Source organism: Micromys minutus (genome assembly GCF_963924665.1).
Source record: "Micromys minutus genome assembly, chromosome: 31".
NCBI lineage: Eukaryota > Metazoa > Chordata > Mammalia > Rodentia > Muridae > Micromys > Micromys minutus.
Genome location: NC_137966.1, coordinates 25,529,719 through 25,544,844, shown reverse-complemented (window position 1 = coordinate 25,544,844; position 15,126 = coordinate 25,529,719). Strand labels below are relative to the sequence as shown.

Genomic DNA, 15,126 nt, shown 5'->3' with positions numbered 1-15,126 from the left:
TTGCTTCTTGGCGACATTCAGCCCTGACTCCCCCTTTATACCATGGGGTTGTCCTTTGAGGCTGTATATTTTATACTCAAACTCTGGGACTATGACATGAAGTCCTATGACATCTGGGACTATGACATTTCCTGAGGATCTTAGCAGGAGGCTTTCCTCAGAGGCTGGAAATGGCAGGAATGGTGGGATGGGGAGAAACTATAGATAATACTGATTTCTGTGTGTCTGCTGGGTCCCTTCCCTCTTCCCTCTATGACATTCTCTCAGTATTTATGGTCCTTCGAGTTCATCTCTCAGACGTGTCTGCCCTAGCTGTTACCTTGTTACCCAGACAGAGAATCCCAAATCTGTCTATCCATAGTAGACTTTCTGTAAAGTTTAGAGTTTAAGGATGGTAATGTGCATTTTGAATGAACCCTACTTTGAGCTTACATTGTGCCAAGTATATTATTTGAGGTACGTTATATATTACCTGACACCACTGGAGTCACACAAATAATTATACCCATTTTACGGATTTGAGAGAGGAATGCCAGTAAATTTGCACGAATCTGTAGAGGTGTGCCTTAGTCAGGGTTTCTATTCCTGCACAAACATCATGACCAAGAAGCAAGTTGGGGAAGAAAGGGTTTATTCAGCTTACATTCCATATCTCTGTTCATCACCAAAGGAAGTCAGGACTGGAACCCAAGCAGGTCAGGAAGCAGGAGCTGAGGCAGAGGCCATGGAGGGATGTCACTTACTGGCTTGCTTCCCCTGGCTTGCTCAGCCTGCTTTCTTATAGAACCCAGGTCTACCAGCTCAGGGATGGCTCCACCCACAATGGGCTGGGCCAGGGATGGCACCACCCACAATGGGCTGGGCCCTCCCCCTTGATCACTAGTTGAGAAAATGCCTTACAGCTGGATCTCATGGAGGCCTTTCCTCAACTGAGGCTCCTTTCTCTATGATAACTCCAGCTTGTGTCAAGTTGACACAGATCCAGCCAGTACAAGGTGAATGAGTTCAGCATTTGGAACCATGTCTGTTTGTCCTGTGGTTGTGCGTGTACCCTTGATGGTGGTGGGTGTAAGTGGAAATCACCTGTGACTTATTCTCATGTTGGTGATTCTTGGTGTTTTTCATCTAATAAGGTCCTGGGAATTCCAGATTGCTATGGCCCACTATTGTAGCACAGAACTGACGCTTTGTTAAGCCTTCCATGATGGGTGATCCCAACTGTTCAGACAGGATAATGTGAGTTTGAAGGCTGTCTGTGCTACAGAATGAGTTCCGGGCTAACCTGGGCAAGTGAGGGAAACTCTGCTTTAAAAAAAGAGCTGGTGAGAAGTCTTTGAGAACAAATGTATGTTTTGTCAAGCCTGTGACCACAGTTTGATCTGTTCCCATGTATGTACCTCACACATTGTGAGAAAGAGCTCAGTGATAGAGCACTTGCCTAACATGCACAAAGTCCTTAGTTCTATCCCTAGTAACACACACACACACACACACACACACACACACACACACACACACACACACACACAATTTAGTAGCTTATGGACAGTTAGAAATCTATCCTAAATTAAGGCCACATTGGGTTTCTATTCTGTTGAGAATGATATTTACTCATAGCCAATGCTGCTTCTGTGGGATTTGTGTCTTTTCCTTTTAACTCAGGGAAGAGGCTGGAGGGATACAGTAAAGAGGGAAACTCAGAATATAGGTCCTTCCCATTTGACCTTTATTTACTGCAGGCATGCTAACTGACTAGGTAAAAAACTTCAGTGTCCATTAATTTTACCACCGTTTGAATGCACACATAAATGTATGTTTGTAAGAGAAAAAAGTTGTAAGTTAGAGAGGGAGAAGGTTAGAAGGGCTCTGGGATGGGTAACTTCAGACATTAAAATTGGCTAAGTGAGAAATGCAATGCACGGACCACAGTGGACAGCCATTTCTCAGTCGCAGCAGAGTTTGTCCTTGAAGGAATGTCTCATTATTAGTTAGAGCTCCCTAGAGTAACTGTCTTAGTCAGTGATGTATTGCTATGAGGAGACACCCTGAGTGACACACTTTCTCCAAAGAGGCCATGCCTACTCTAACACGGACATACCTACTAATTCTTCCCAAGTAGTGCCACTCCCCAGTGACCAAGCGTTCAAATATAAACATGTACAGGGGCCACTTGTATTTAAACCACCACAGGGACAGAATTTAGGGAATGAATCTCTCCTGATATATGTAGAAAGGGGTTGACGAGAATGGCTTACAGGCTGTGGTCTAGCCCACTGATGGGCTGCCTATGGATGGAAGGTCCAGGAATTAAGTAGGTTTTCAGTCCACAAAACTGGATGTCTCAGCTGGTCTTCAGTACATGCTAGAATCCCAAAGAAGGCGTAGGCTCTAATGCCAGCGATGGAATGGACTTGCCATCTAGAGTAAGGGCAAGCAAGCCAAGAGCAAAAGTTTCCCCCTTCCTTACTGTTTACACAGGCTGCCAGCAGAAGTGTGGCCCAGATTAGAGGTGGATCTTCTCACTTCACAATGAGCAGGTGGACCCTCGGTTTGGGGTTTAGTCAATTCTAGATGTAGTCAAGTGGATAAAGGAGAACGGCCACCACAGTCTCCTTGGCAGATGGCTGGAGGTATTCATTTTCTCCTCTTTTCATCCTCCCTTCTGGTGATTGAACATGGACCCCTGTGCATGGGAGTGTGTTCTACTAGTGAGCAGTAAGTGACATCCCAAGGCACCACATCCCCCCACCACACTCCATGGCACTATAATGAGAATGGCCTCCATTGCGTATGTATTTGAATATTTGGCAGAACTCTTTAGGATTAGAAATAGTGGTTTATTGGAGGAGGTGTGTCACCAGGAACAGGCTTTGAGATTTCAAAGACTCTGCCATTTCCAGATTCCTCTCTCTCTCTCTCTCTCTCTCTCTCTCTCTCTCTCTCTCTCCCTCTCCCTCTCCTTAGCCCTCTCCCCCTCTTCCTTCTCCTTCTCCCTCTCCCTCCCTGATATCAATCAAGATGTGAGCTATCAGACCATAAGCCAACTTAGGCACTTTCTTTTGTAAGTTACCTTGGTCATAGTTTTTATTGTTATAATAGGACATTAACTAAGACATCTCCTTTTTAATATTTTGAGACAGGGTATGGCTGAGTTGCCTAGGGAGACTGGAGCCTCTGATCTTGCCTCAGCTTCAGATATGCTGGGATGATAGGATAAGTCACTATACTTTGCTCTTCTTTAGAAAAATGCATTATTATTTTGTCTGGGTGGGAAGGTAGGGGTGCACACCCATACCATGGTATGAGCATGAAGGTGGGTGTGAGTGTAGGTGTGCATGCACATGCTGTGTGTGAGTGTGAAGCTGTGTGTGAGTGTGAAGCTGGGTGTGAGTGTAGGTTGTAGGTGTGCATGTCCCGTGGTGTGAATGCAGTGGTCAGAGGGCAGCCTTCAGTCCTGAGTTCTCTTCCTCAACTGTGGATCAAGTGCAGGCCCTCAGACTTTCCAGGCAAGTGCCTTTACCTGCAAAGCCATCTTGATAATGACTTTAAGGAATATTCCATCTTGCTCTTTTGTGCATTTCCTCTTGCTGTTTGTGAAAGCATCAAAAGGTTGCAAGAGGTTTCCAGAGTAGAGAGGCAACAGCTCTTCACCTTCCCTACAGACTTCACCAAGGAAGGGGCTTGATTGTCTCTTCATTAATGATGTGTTGATGGGGCTAAGAGGCCGCTACAATCAGTGCCCTTCGGTTTGCTGCGGCCTCACAGCATGATTTGCCCATGAAGCCTGACTGGAATGGTTGTGGGAATTCTCTCCTGGTATTTCTGGAGCTGCCCAGACCTGGAGGCAGCAAAGGGAGCTGTGAATAAGATCTGCAGTGAGGGGGGTCTGTAGAAGTGGCACCAAGCCTTTCTGACTCATTAGGCAGTTATTTATTTAGGGAAGGCAGGCACTGGAGACGTGGCAGGGACTGCTGCAGGCCTGTCTTCAGTTGGCCGCCACTCTGTGTGGAACAGCAGCCACCGTTTCAGAAACAGCAGAGACTGAGTGTCTTAAAATGTATTTGTTCTGTAGCTCTGTACCTTAGCTACTTTTCCTTTCTGCGGTTGAAGCCCCAACAAGTGGTGACTTAAGGAAGGCAGGGTTTACCTAAAGGGATGTAGCCTTCATGGTGGGAAGGCAGAGACGGATGGGTGTTGGTGCTTCGCTTGCTGTTTCTTTGGACCTCTGCCCAGGAAATGGTGCCACCCATATTCAGGGTGGGATTTCCCACCTCATTTTATCCAATTTTGATAATTTCTCATAGATTTCCCAGAGATTTGTTTCTACAATAATACTAAGCCCAATCAAGCCGACTGGCAAGTTAACTTGACTATCAGACTCGGGCTAGTTTGGACTGAGAGGCTCTAAAATGTTAGGATCACAAGTGTGCAATGCTAAGCATGGCCCTAGGCTATTAGGAGATGAAACTGAATGTGCACTGAGGATGTCTTTCAACAAGGGGGACTTTGTCCTCAGCTGACTCTTCCATGGCAAAAAGGAACCAGGCATTTCGAGACTAGGAGGAGAAAGTCTTCTGGGCAGAGGGAATGAACCACAGGCTGGCCAGGCAGAACAGAGAGGATACCACTCACTGGGGACATAATCATATCAGCATGTTGGAAGTATGGCTGGCAATGAGGACAGTGTGGGAAAGTGAGGCCAGAAAGGACAGGGGCTTGACCTCACAGTCTGGGAGGATTAAGCCAGCCTCACGGAAAGGCAGAATCATCAGGTAAAAATTACACTTCACAGTCGCTCTTGCTTTGTGCTCAATGATTGTGTTCCTCAGACTTTTTGTGCCTGCAACAAGTAATTGAGAAAAATGATCCAGATGGGGAAGAGCTGCTTTATTTTGGCTCACAATTTTCGATGTTCAGTGTATGGCCTTTGGCCTCATTGCTGTGGGCTCTGGTGAGGCAGAGCATCATGGAAGAGAGGGAACATCATAGCAGACCGGAGACAGAGCCCTTCAGATGTCCCACTCATCTTCTCCTTTGAGTCAGACTCAGCTTCCTAATTTCCACTACCTCCCAGTGGTTATGGTTCCACCCTCAGATTATAATTTATGGATGAAGTCGAAACCCAAATCCCACCTCTCAGTTCTGATGCATGGGATCCAAGCCTTTCATATGTGATTTTGAAGGACGGTTCATATCTGAATTGTAACAGGGATTTCGGCTGAACCCAGGAGGTTACACTTTCATCAACTGTGGATCAGCTTTGCCAATATTGGCTCTGTCCTTTCACACGAGTGGAATCACCATGAGGATGCTGTGCTGCTCTGTGTCATTGTTTCAGGCTTGTTCAGGCCACACAGCACCTGCTAAGACAGCACAGATGTGGAAAATGTCTGGGATCCGGGCTCAGGACCAGCATGGCGGTCACTTCTGCTGTGTACCAATGCAAGCTGAAGGCTAGACCAGACCCAAGGGATAAGGACACGCGCTCTACTTCTGCGGGACAGGTACCAAGTCACATGACCAGAGAACGTGATTCAGGGATGCGAATCATGACAGACACTGTAGGAAGAACCCACCGCCAAGGCGAGGGGAGAAGTACAGACCATTCAGCTTGGAGAGGAAAGATGGCCGTCTAGAGCATGTTTCTGATCTATCTATGTTCTGCAGTGACTCGGTTCTGAAGCAGAAGGTAAAAAGCATCACATGGCTGGTTACCAAACACTCCAGTCCTTTACTGTAGGAACCATGTTCTGCATTTTGTGTATGCGAGGCTCAGAGGCATCAGGGAACTTACTCATGTTCACCAGTTGCTAAGCAACATAGGAAAGGAGACTAGGTGGAACTGAGTCCAAACTCAGCAACAACAACAACAACAACCACACACACACACACACACACACACACACACACACACACACACACACACACACAGGTGCGTGCACACCATTACCTTTTAAGAGCTTTGACTAAAGAATCAAATGACAGCCTAACTCAGGTTGTAGCTGTGGGAGACATTTTGAAGACTTTTTAAACATAGGGATTTCCATTGTTAAAACTGTCGAGTGATAGAAAACTGGCCATGAGTAGGTGAATCAGAGACGATGATATTAATCTGGTGACACATAGGTGGCCCCCAATAGAAGTTTTCCAACCTCAAACGTCTTCCATGTATGGGTTGACAGACTTCTGAGCTTCTGAATTTTTCAGAAACATGTCTGGTCTATGCTGAGATGCCGCCAGCATGAGAGAGATGAAACAGGCAAGACAGAATGGACAAGGCTGTCTGAACAGGGTGCTCCGCCCACTGTGGGCAAGGCTGTCTGAGCAGGGTGCTCCGCCCACTGTGGGCAAGGCTGTGTGAGCCGGGTGCTCCACTCAGTGGACGCTCTGCCTTGTCTCTTCTCTTAGTTCTGCAAGGAGGGTTGGTGGGAGCCAAGCCCATCCGCTCTCATTTACCAGGTGTTTAGGAAAATCGCTTTTCCCCTGCAGAAGAAATTGCATGAATTATATTAAAATCAGAGCTAAGGTAATAAAATTACATGCTCAGGGCTTTTCTACAAACTACTTTAGTCTGGCAGGGCAATTTGAGTGAGCAAAGACAATCTCCCAGCCGCCACACTCTCACGGAAAAGAGGGAGCAGAGGAAATAGCTTTGCTGCTTTCTGGCTGCACTTAGCTGCTTGTTGAAACTCTCTGCCACCCCCCTTCACGTGCTTAATAAAGGTATCTACAGATTAGTGATAGAACAAAGATTGGGGTGCATATTCATGAGATGAATGGCTTGATTTTGTCTGAGGAAGATTGGAGGTCAGAGAGGGTGTCAGACCCACCGGAAGTCAGTGGTTAGGAGACTCAGTGTGGGTGAGAAATGAACTTGCGTCCTATGGAAGAGCAACCAGTGCCTTTAACCCCTCACACATCTCTCTGGCCCCAATTTTATTTCCCTCCCTCCCTCTCCACCCCCCCCCCGTGAATGTGTGTGTGTGTGTGTGTGTGTGTGTGTGTGTGTGTCACTGTGGATATACATTCATGGGTACTGCTGCCCTTAGAGGCCAGAAGAGGGCATTAGACTCTCTGTAGCTGGAGTTACAAGTGGTTCTGGGTCCTCTTAATTGTCATAATGTCCACTTTAGGAGGAAATTCTAATAAATCATCAAGTGGGTGGTAGATGCTCAGGACAGGGGCAGTTGTCGACAGAGTTGGGCAGAAACAGACTGTGGCAGGACAGGAACAATGATCACGTGGGCAGCAGTGACCTGCTAGCTTGAAGGGAAACATACAGCAGGCACATGCCATCAGAGAACTCTTTTGCTTTCAGCACAGTGACACTTTTAGTTAACAGAAAAACCTGTCGCCTTGCTTTAATTTATGAACAAAGTGAGAGGAGTAAGGAGCTGAGGCGAGGTGTGTTCGATAGAGTTGAAGAGATGGAGACCTGAAGGGAAAGAATCCTTGCTGTTCTCCTGTGTGTGGCCTGGGAGGCGGACTCCCAGGGAGATGATTCAGCCTCCTGCTTCTCTAGAGGAGCCAATTCAGATCCCAGCACCATGTCAGGGGGCTCACAACTGCCAGTGACCTCACTTCTAGGGGGCGTAACTCTCTTTTGTGGGCACACACACACACACAGACACACACACACACACACACACACACACACACACCAGTACAGCATCATTTCATAAAGCCATCTTGAACAATGGAATCTCAGCATTAAAAAGAAAAGAAATCGAGGGAGCACATGAATGTTTCTCACATGCCCATTTGCTAGGTAAAAGCCAATCTGAATGGTACCGTATGATATGATTTCAAATGTCTGGCGCTCTAGACACTCGTCACCACCTAAAGATTCTTTAGCACAAGCCATGAACTCTGTTCTGTAGTCCAGGCCGCAAGGGTTAGTATGTGATAAAGCCTTAGTCAAGGAAAGAATATAAAAAGTACTTTCTGCCTTCCTAATTTGAAAGTTCTCCCCAACAAAAGTACAGCAAAAGAAACCCACTAAAACAAAGTCATTTCTCAGATAGCTAAGCATTTAGCAAATCCAGCCCAAGGCCATGAGGAGATGCCACAGCCCTTAGACTTCAGCGGGAGTCGGAGTGATGACTGCTGGTCTGTCTGCAGATTCTCCCTCTGCTGGAAGAGACAAGAGGAGGAGCTTCTGAAGACTGCTGTCCAGGGTTTTCAGCCATTATAGAGATCACAGAAAGTTTTTCTTTGCTTCCATTTCCTTCGGACCAGAGTAAAACCTTGATGTTGTCTAAGGCGGCGTATTTGGGGTGGTGCATTTTTCTTTGCACCGCTTCGAATTTTAAAGTTCCTCATGATCTTTTTGTTGCTGGGAACACATTTAGGACATAGCAAATTATCTTCCACCCCTAGTTCCTGGATAATACAGGCTGGTAACAGGATGAGAAGATTCATCCTTTGGGGAGTGTCTGGAACCCAGGTCAGACCAGAATGAAATTGCAGGTGAACCCAGTCTTTCCTATTTGTGGGGCGCTGCCTGCCATGGACAACACCATCTGAGTCCAGTGGCTTGTGGCAGAAAGGCTTCTGCAGAAGAGGGAAGAGGACAATTCACAGACATTGGCTGAGCAGCTCTCATAGAATTCTTTCCCAGACTGCAAACGTGGACTCCTGAGGTGAAGTTGTTGGGAACTGAAGCCCACCCAATGACCTCCTCCCCCCACTCCTCCCTATGTGAGAGCATGAACTCCCCCCCCACCCTGATACTTACATACGATTAGCTGCATTCCGGGGAGCTCCACAAATGACTGTGCCTTCCGGAGTTCCCAAATGACTGTGCCGGGTGTTCCGAGAGATAACTAAACCCTAAACATCCTAGCAAACAACTGATAAGATACCTTTGTCTGTGTGCTCAGGCCTTCATTCCATTCCCTTGCTTAAAACACGGACACTGAGAAAAATTAAACAGGCCTTAACAAGTCTCTGCTTGGTCTCGCTCCTCTTTCTCGCCCGTTTCTCTTCCAGGCTTGGTTCCCCTCAACCCCACGAATAACTGGGTCCCGAGGGACGGGACATGAAGTCAGAATTTCCAGTACACCACTCTCCTGATTACTACTTTGGCAGCTGCTTAGAGGCCTGCTTCCTCTGAAGACTATCTTCGGTTTCTTGGCTTCACGAGATGTATTGGGAATATAACATTCTTGTTTAGAATATGAAGGTCTCTGAAGTCTCAGCTAAACCTCAACTTTCTTGCCATCTGTACACAACTATGATCACAGCCCCACTTCTGAAGAGTGTCTGGGACACATCATTAGTACGAGGCAGGGTGGCCAGAGGACAGCTGCTTGGTGTGGTTCCTGTTGGGTGTTTGATTCCCTCATACCTCACCAGAGAACGGACTGGTGGCTTATTGTCTATGGATGAAGAAACATTTGAGTCCGTAGGATATTCTGTGCTAAATGAGGCCTTGTCAGAAAATGGCTCCTTAGTAAATGGGACCAGTGTTAAAACCACACTTTCTTCATCCAAGTCTTCCTCGGGTCGGTTCTTGTTGTAAGTCTCCTGGCCGAAGTATGACTTTTCCAGGCAGGCTTGGGAGAAGACAAAGACCTTGTCTTTGCATTCTTAGCATGTGAACATGAGCATCTCCTGCCCAGTTCCAGGAAACGTCTTTACATCGATGGCTCAGTGACTTTGCCAAATGGATGAATAAATGAATGACTTTAAGGCTAGCTGCTACATCAGAAGATAATTGTTTTGTTTCTTTTTTCTTCTCTTCTTTCTGTGGCTTCCACTTACTGCCATTCTAATGAGTCATGGTCTCAGAGGAAAAGCTTACAGAGGAGAGGGCACTGAGGGCTGGGAACTTGGCCCTACTGTAAGGAGGTAGGTGCATGAAAATAACCACACTTAGCTAGTCAGGAGGATTGCAACTTGATGAATTGCCAGGAGTACTAACCAGGGCTTCCCATTTTTTGGTGTGTGCATATGTGGTGTGTGCATGAATTTTATACCATTTTTATTGTGGAACCAATATAAAATTCACACTAACTATTATTGATTGAATTACAGGAGGGCAGGAGTAACCTCTGCTTTGTCTCAGGGTCTCTCAGAGCATCTTGTCTCTCGGTGTCACCGGGGAAGTGTTTCACGTAGAGAAATCTTACAGAGGTGCATAGTGTTTCCTGTTTCACAGCCCGGTGAACTGGAGTCCCTCAAGGAGGGTGAGTAGCTTTGGTAGACAAAGTGAGTTATTAACAAAGCTGCTGCTTGAAAAAAAGAGAGCCTCGCTTCATGGGAGACAAATTATAGAAGGTTTATGTCTTTAAATTTAGAAAACAAAGTTGGCTGCTGCCAGGGTTGCAAGGCAGTCTTGATGTCCCTGACAGGTGCTGCTCCCATCCAATTTTGTTCTGGAAGCAGAGAGCAAAGGTTCCCGGGGACACCTGGGTGCACCTCCTTTCCATTTCTCTGCTTTTGCCTCTCATTATTCCCATGGCCCAGTTTCACGGGCCCTCTCGATGTCAATGAGCAGAGAACACGGGGCGAGGGCCCTGCAAGCTTCTGAAGCGCCTTGGGCATTATGAGCCAGGTCTTGGACCCCAGCTGAGTGCCATAGCCTACTTTGGTTCTGCTCTATTTCTTCAAGAAATCTAAAGGGCACTGTTGTTATCTTCCAAAAGCAGAGACCATTAACAAAAAGCAGCCCTCTAACTGAAAACATTTTTCTCCCTGCTTGTCAGCGGCGGAAACTTGCTAGAATGGAATTTTATTGTGTAGGATGCTACTGTTTCTGTTTGAAGCAGTAGAACACAGGGGAGAATGTGGAAGGCCCGAGAGGAGGCAAGGCCTTTGGTGACCAGCCTGGGGGAAGGAAGCCAACAATCTGCCTTCAGTCACGTTGTGCTTGTTGTGGAAGCAGAAGCTAGCCTGCCCAAGTGCTCCATGCCCTGGCACGTGCCTGCGTAGGAACACTGGCTACTGTCTTTGGCTAGATCTCTGGGCACTGTGGAGCTTCCAGAGGAGATCTGGGTTTCTGTTTTCTTTTCTGCTCTGAGCTTGATGTGGCCAAGTGTAAAAATGATTAGCAATTCTTATCAGGTGTCCTTGAAATTGTCTGGGCATATGGAGGGAGTTGAGCTCCAAGACTCGGAATAGAGTGTATTGTGCTGAGGGCTTGCTCCTCAGTGGGTGGAGTGAGCTCATGTAGTGTACCATAAGGAACTTAGAGGAGACCCACTCAGGCTCCAAAATAGAGCCCCCATGCCTCTTTAGGTGGCAGACTCCATGTGAACATTCATAACTTCCCTGGGGGGTGGAAGTTTAGCTGCACTTGGGTGTCTTTTTGTTTTGTTTTGTTTCTGGCCAGATTTTTCTCTTGACTGTCCAAACTGAGTGTCATGTTGAAGGGCAAAGGAGAGAAGACACGGAAGAATGGCTGATGCCAGGCTGAGCCACTGGAAAGCTCTTCCTTGCCCCCTTGTGTTCTAACACTCACGTCACATACCCACGTTTGCAAACTCAGCCTTTGTGTTCCTCAGGTTGGAGGTCACGTGAGGGATGTTCAAACTGAGGGGATCTGAAGCAGCCTGGGTTCCCATCTCAGACACTTCCTTTTACCGAAGGTAAAATCTGTGTTGTGACATTTCTCTCAGGAGGAGACATAAACACAGCTTAGTACTCTTTCCTCCTAAGGTCCCAGGGACACATGGTGGCACAATTCTCACAAAGTCCACCCTGGGAAATGAACGAATTTACTGGGTTTCTTTTCTTACAAGCACGGGTGAGGGGTTACAGGGCGGCGGGCATTCCTCCCTCACACGGCCATGCCTGTAAAGCCTTACTCCACAGGGATGGGGCTTCACTGTAGCTTCATAGACTTAAGTGACAGTTTCTCAAAGTTAAAATCAACTGTTAAAGCTAACAGCATGAAAAATGGAGAAAAGAAGGGAAAGGCTGTGAGCTGGCTCAGCAGGTAAAGGTTCTCCACAAGACTGACCCCCAGAAACCCATATGGTGGAAGGAGAGAATGGACTCCTGCAATCTGGCCTCTTATTTACACACACACACACACACACACACACACACACACACACACACACACACACACACCACACTCACATTGTGGCAAGCACATGTGTGCATTTCTGTGCATGTACATCCTAAACAAATGTAATAAAAAATTCAATAAACAAAAGCAAAAGAGAAAGTACCTGTGCTGGGAAGTTTGGTAAGGTAGAGCAGGTTGAGACCCGGAGACTCGGTGGACACACACCCAAGGCTTGGGCAACTCCCAGTTCCCTGTCAGACTCCTGACTTGGAACATGTGTCATGCTTCTCACATAAAAGAAACATGTCCTATAGTCACATGGCCTTAAAACAGAGTTCTCCATGCTAATGAGGTACCTAGAGGCCCGGAAGGCTTAGAACACTCTGAGAAGTTGGGTATAGTTTTACGAATCCATTTTTTGCCATGAACAACCAATCAACTGTTTAGAATCATGGTCTGCCTCTTTTGTCAAGATTAGCAGTAAGGAACTTGGGGAAGGCCTTTGCCTACAGAGCCATGTTATTCTCCTGTAGAAGGCCTCTCTGCTCTCTCAGCGACAACCACCGGCAAGCCTGCTTCAGCCAAGCTAAGGACAATCGCCCTGTGAGACAAGCCAGCGCTCCCCTCCCCCACTCTCTGGCCCTGGACTAGACGCTGGCTCCAGCCCATGGGCCCCACCCTGACTCTGGTCTCATGCCTGGGGATCCCCAAACCAACTCTGGCTTTCCTACATCTCAGACTGTGCTTTTTTACTCCCAGAGCGTTGACTTGGCACAACCTAACACCCTGGCCCGGACTGATGTGAGGTGAGCAAAGTCAAATTCTCAAGAGGCCACACCTTAGGGTAGGGTGGACACAAGCCTACAAGTACCCAGTGGAAAGCCTGCCAGACATTTGACCTGTAGACCAGGCCACAGTCAGCTGTGACAAATTATGTTACTAGTATGTGTCCTTGGCTTGGTGTAAAAATGTCAGTTTATCTGTGATTAAGCAAATCTTAATATAAAGGAAGCTTAGAAAGTATGTATCTACTACTATTTGACTAAAACTTGGTCACTCAGGGTCAAGTCTGAGAAACTGTTAGAGCCAAGAGGATCTGTGGGGTAGTTCCCTAATGGGATTATGGGAACAAAAAGGGAATCTGAGGTTGAGTGAGTGAATGAATGAATGAATGAATGAATGAATGAATGAACGCTGGGGAGATTCCCCAAGCCCATGTAAAGAGCCAGGTGTGGTGCACAGCTGTCATCCCAGCATGGAGGCCGGGTGTGGAAGCAGAAGACAGGTAGATCCCTGGAGCTCGGGGGCCATTTACCATTTAGCATCACCTACTTGGCAGATCAAAGGTCAGTAAGAGACTCATGAAAGATTGCTGGTCCTCAAGGCAGGAGATGATACCTGAGGCTGTGTTCTGGTGTCCACATACATGTACACACATATGCATACACATATGTATGTGCATGTGTATGTCCACTCCCATACAGGAGTCCACGCAGAAAAACTCAGAGCAATGCAAACAAAGTCTGGACTTCTGTTAATAACAATGCACTAACGTTGGCTTGTTAGCTGCCTCAGAAATACCAGCTCATGATCCTGATTGTAGGAGAACTGAGAGAAGGGTGCATGAGAATTGTTTTCTGTCTTCTCAAATTCTCTGTAAATCTAAAAGTGTTCTGAAAATTTAAATCAATTAAAAACCTATTAATAGCAACAATAATTTTCTTTCTTGGGTGATCTCACCGAGGAGAGTTCAACACCCAGGAGGGCCCAGCTGACAGTCTTGCCTCTGGCTTCCATCTGTCAGCTATGGAGTCTCGGGGTTGTGGCTGGAGAGGCTACCACACCGTGTAAGTCAGGCAGGTACACACCACACTTGAGGGAATTCACGCTAGCAGTGTGGAGGAAGAACCAGACTCAGCTGCTGCCTCAGAAGAAAACCACTCACTTCTCTCTGTCTACACTGCCATGCCCACATCTCTCTGTCTACACTGCCATGCCCACATCTCTCTGTCTACACTGCCATGCCCACATCTCTCTGTCTACACTGCCATGCCCACATCTCTCTGTCTACACTGCCATGCACACATCTCTCTGTCTACACTGCCATGCCCACTTCTCTCTGTCTACACTGCCATGCCCACATCTCTCTGTCTACACTGCCATGCACACTTCTCTCTGTCTACACTGCCATGCCCACATCTCTCTGTCTACACTGCCATGCACACTTCTCTCTGTCTACACTGCCATGCACACATGTGCCTGGGCTGAGTCACTCTGAACAGTAAATTTCTATCATTCACCTTTGTTGCCCATCTGTGACCTCCCTTACTTTCTTTGTCACTTTAAACTGGTAATTCTCAGCTGGTGGGTTGAGACCCCTTGGGGAATGGCATATTATATTTTTACATTGTGACTCGGCAGTACAAAATGACAGGTATGAAGTAGCAATGAAAGCATTGTATGGTGGGTCTCCGCGGCACGAGGAGCCGTAGTAAAGGGCTGCAGTGTTAGGAAGGCTGAGGAGCACTGCTGAAGACTGTAGTTCCATGCCCATGTGATGGCCATGAACTGGAGTGACAGCTCAGTCCACGAAGTATACAGAAAGCTGAGTGTAATCGTGCACGTTTTCTGTTCCAGTGTTAGAAAGGCAGAAGCAGGAAGACTCTGGGACCGATGAATCAGTGAGCTCTGGGTTCATGGAGAGACCCCACTTCAAAAATAAAGTGATTAGAGAGACATTTGATGTTGATCTCCGGACTGACAAGGTGTGCTTACACAGTGTACATGCACACACGCACCCACATGCACACACATGCACACATATACATATGTACACACAGGTACACACGCACACACAAAAGAGTAGAAAACAAGTTAGCAGGGTGTATTCGTGTGATGCTTCTGCTCAGCCTGGCTGCCTGTGACATCAGAGAAAAGATGGCGTGACCAGCTGTATTTTTCAAACGTGGCCACAGCAGTCCCACGAGTGCTGCTTCTGGTGAGGCTTTGCCAACTTCTCCACAGCTTGAAGAAGGGCAGTCCCTCTCCCTTTGAAACAGGAAGATCTTTGAAGCTATGTTGCTTGAGGTGGAAGTAATGCTGTATGAGTT

General features: G+C 47.1%; 1 pseudogene across 1 annotated transcript; it reads right to left on the bottom strand.

The window, feature by feature from the left end:
- Positions 1–8,257: 8,257 nt before the first annotated feature.
- LOC308440456 (developmental pluripotency-associated protein 2-like) lies at positions 8,258–10,548 on the bottom strand (annotated as a pseudogene). The gene is made up of 3 exons: positions 10,413–10,548; positions 9,036–9,557; positions 8,258–8,637 (listed from the first exon to the last, which is right to left on the bottom strand). The product of its transcript is annotated as a developmental pluripotency-associated protein 2-like (transcript).
- Between the last annotated feature and the right edge of the window lie 4,578 nt (positions 10,549–15,126).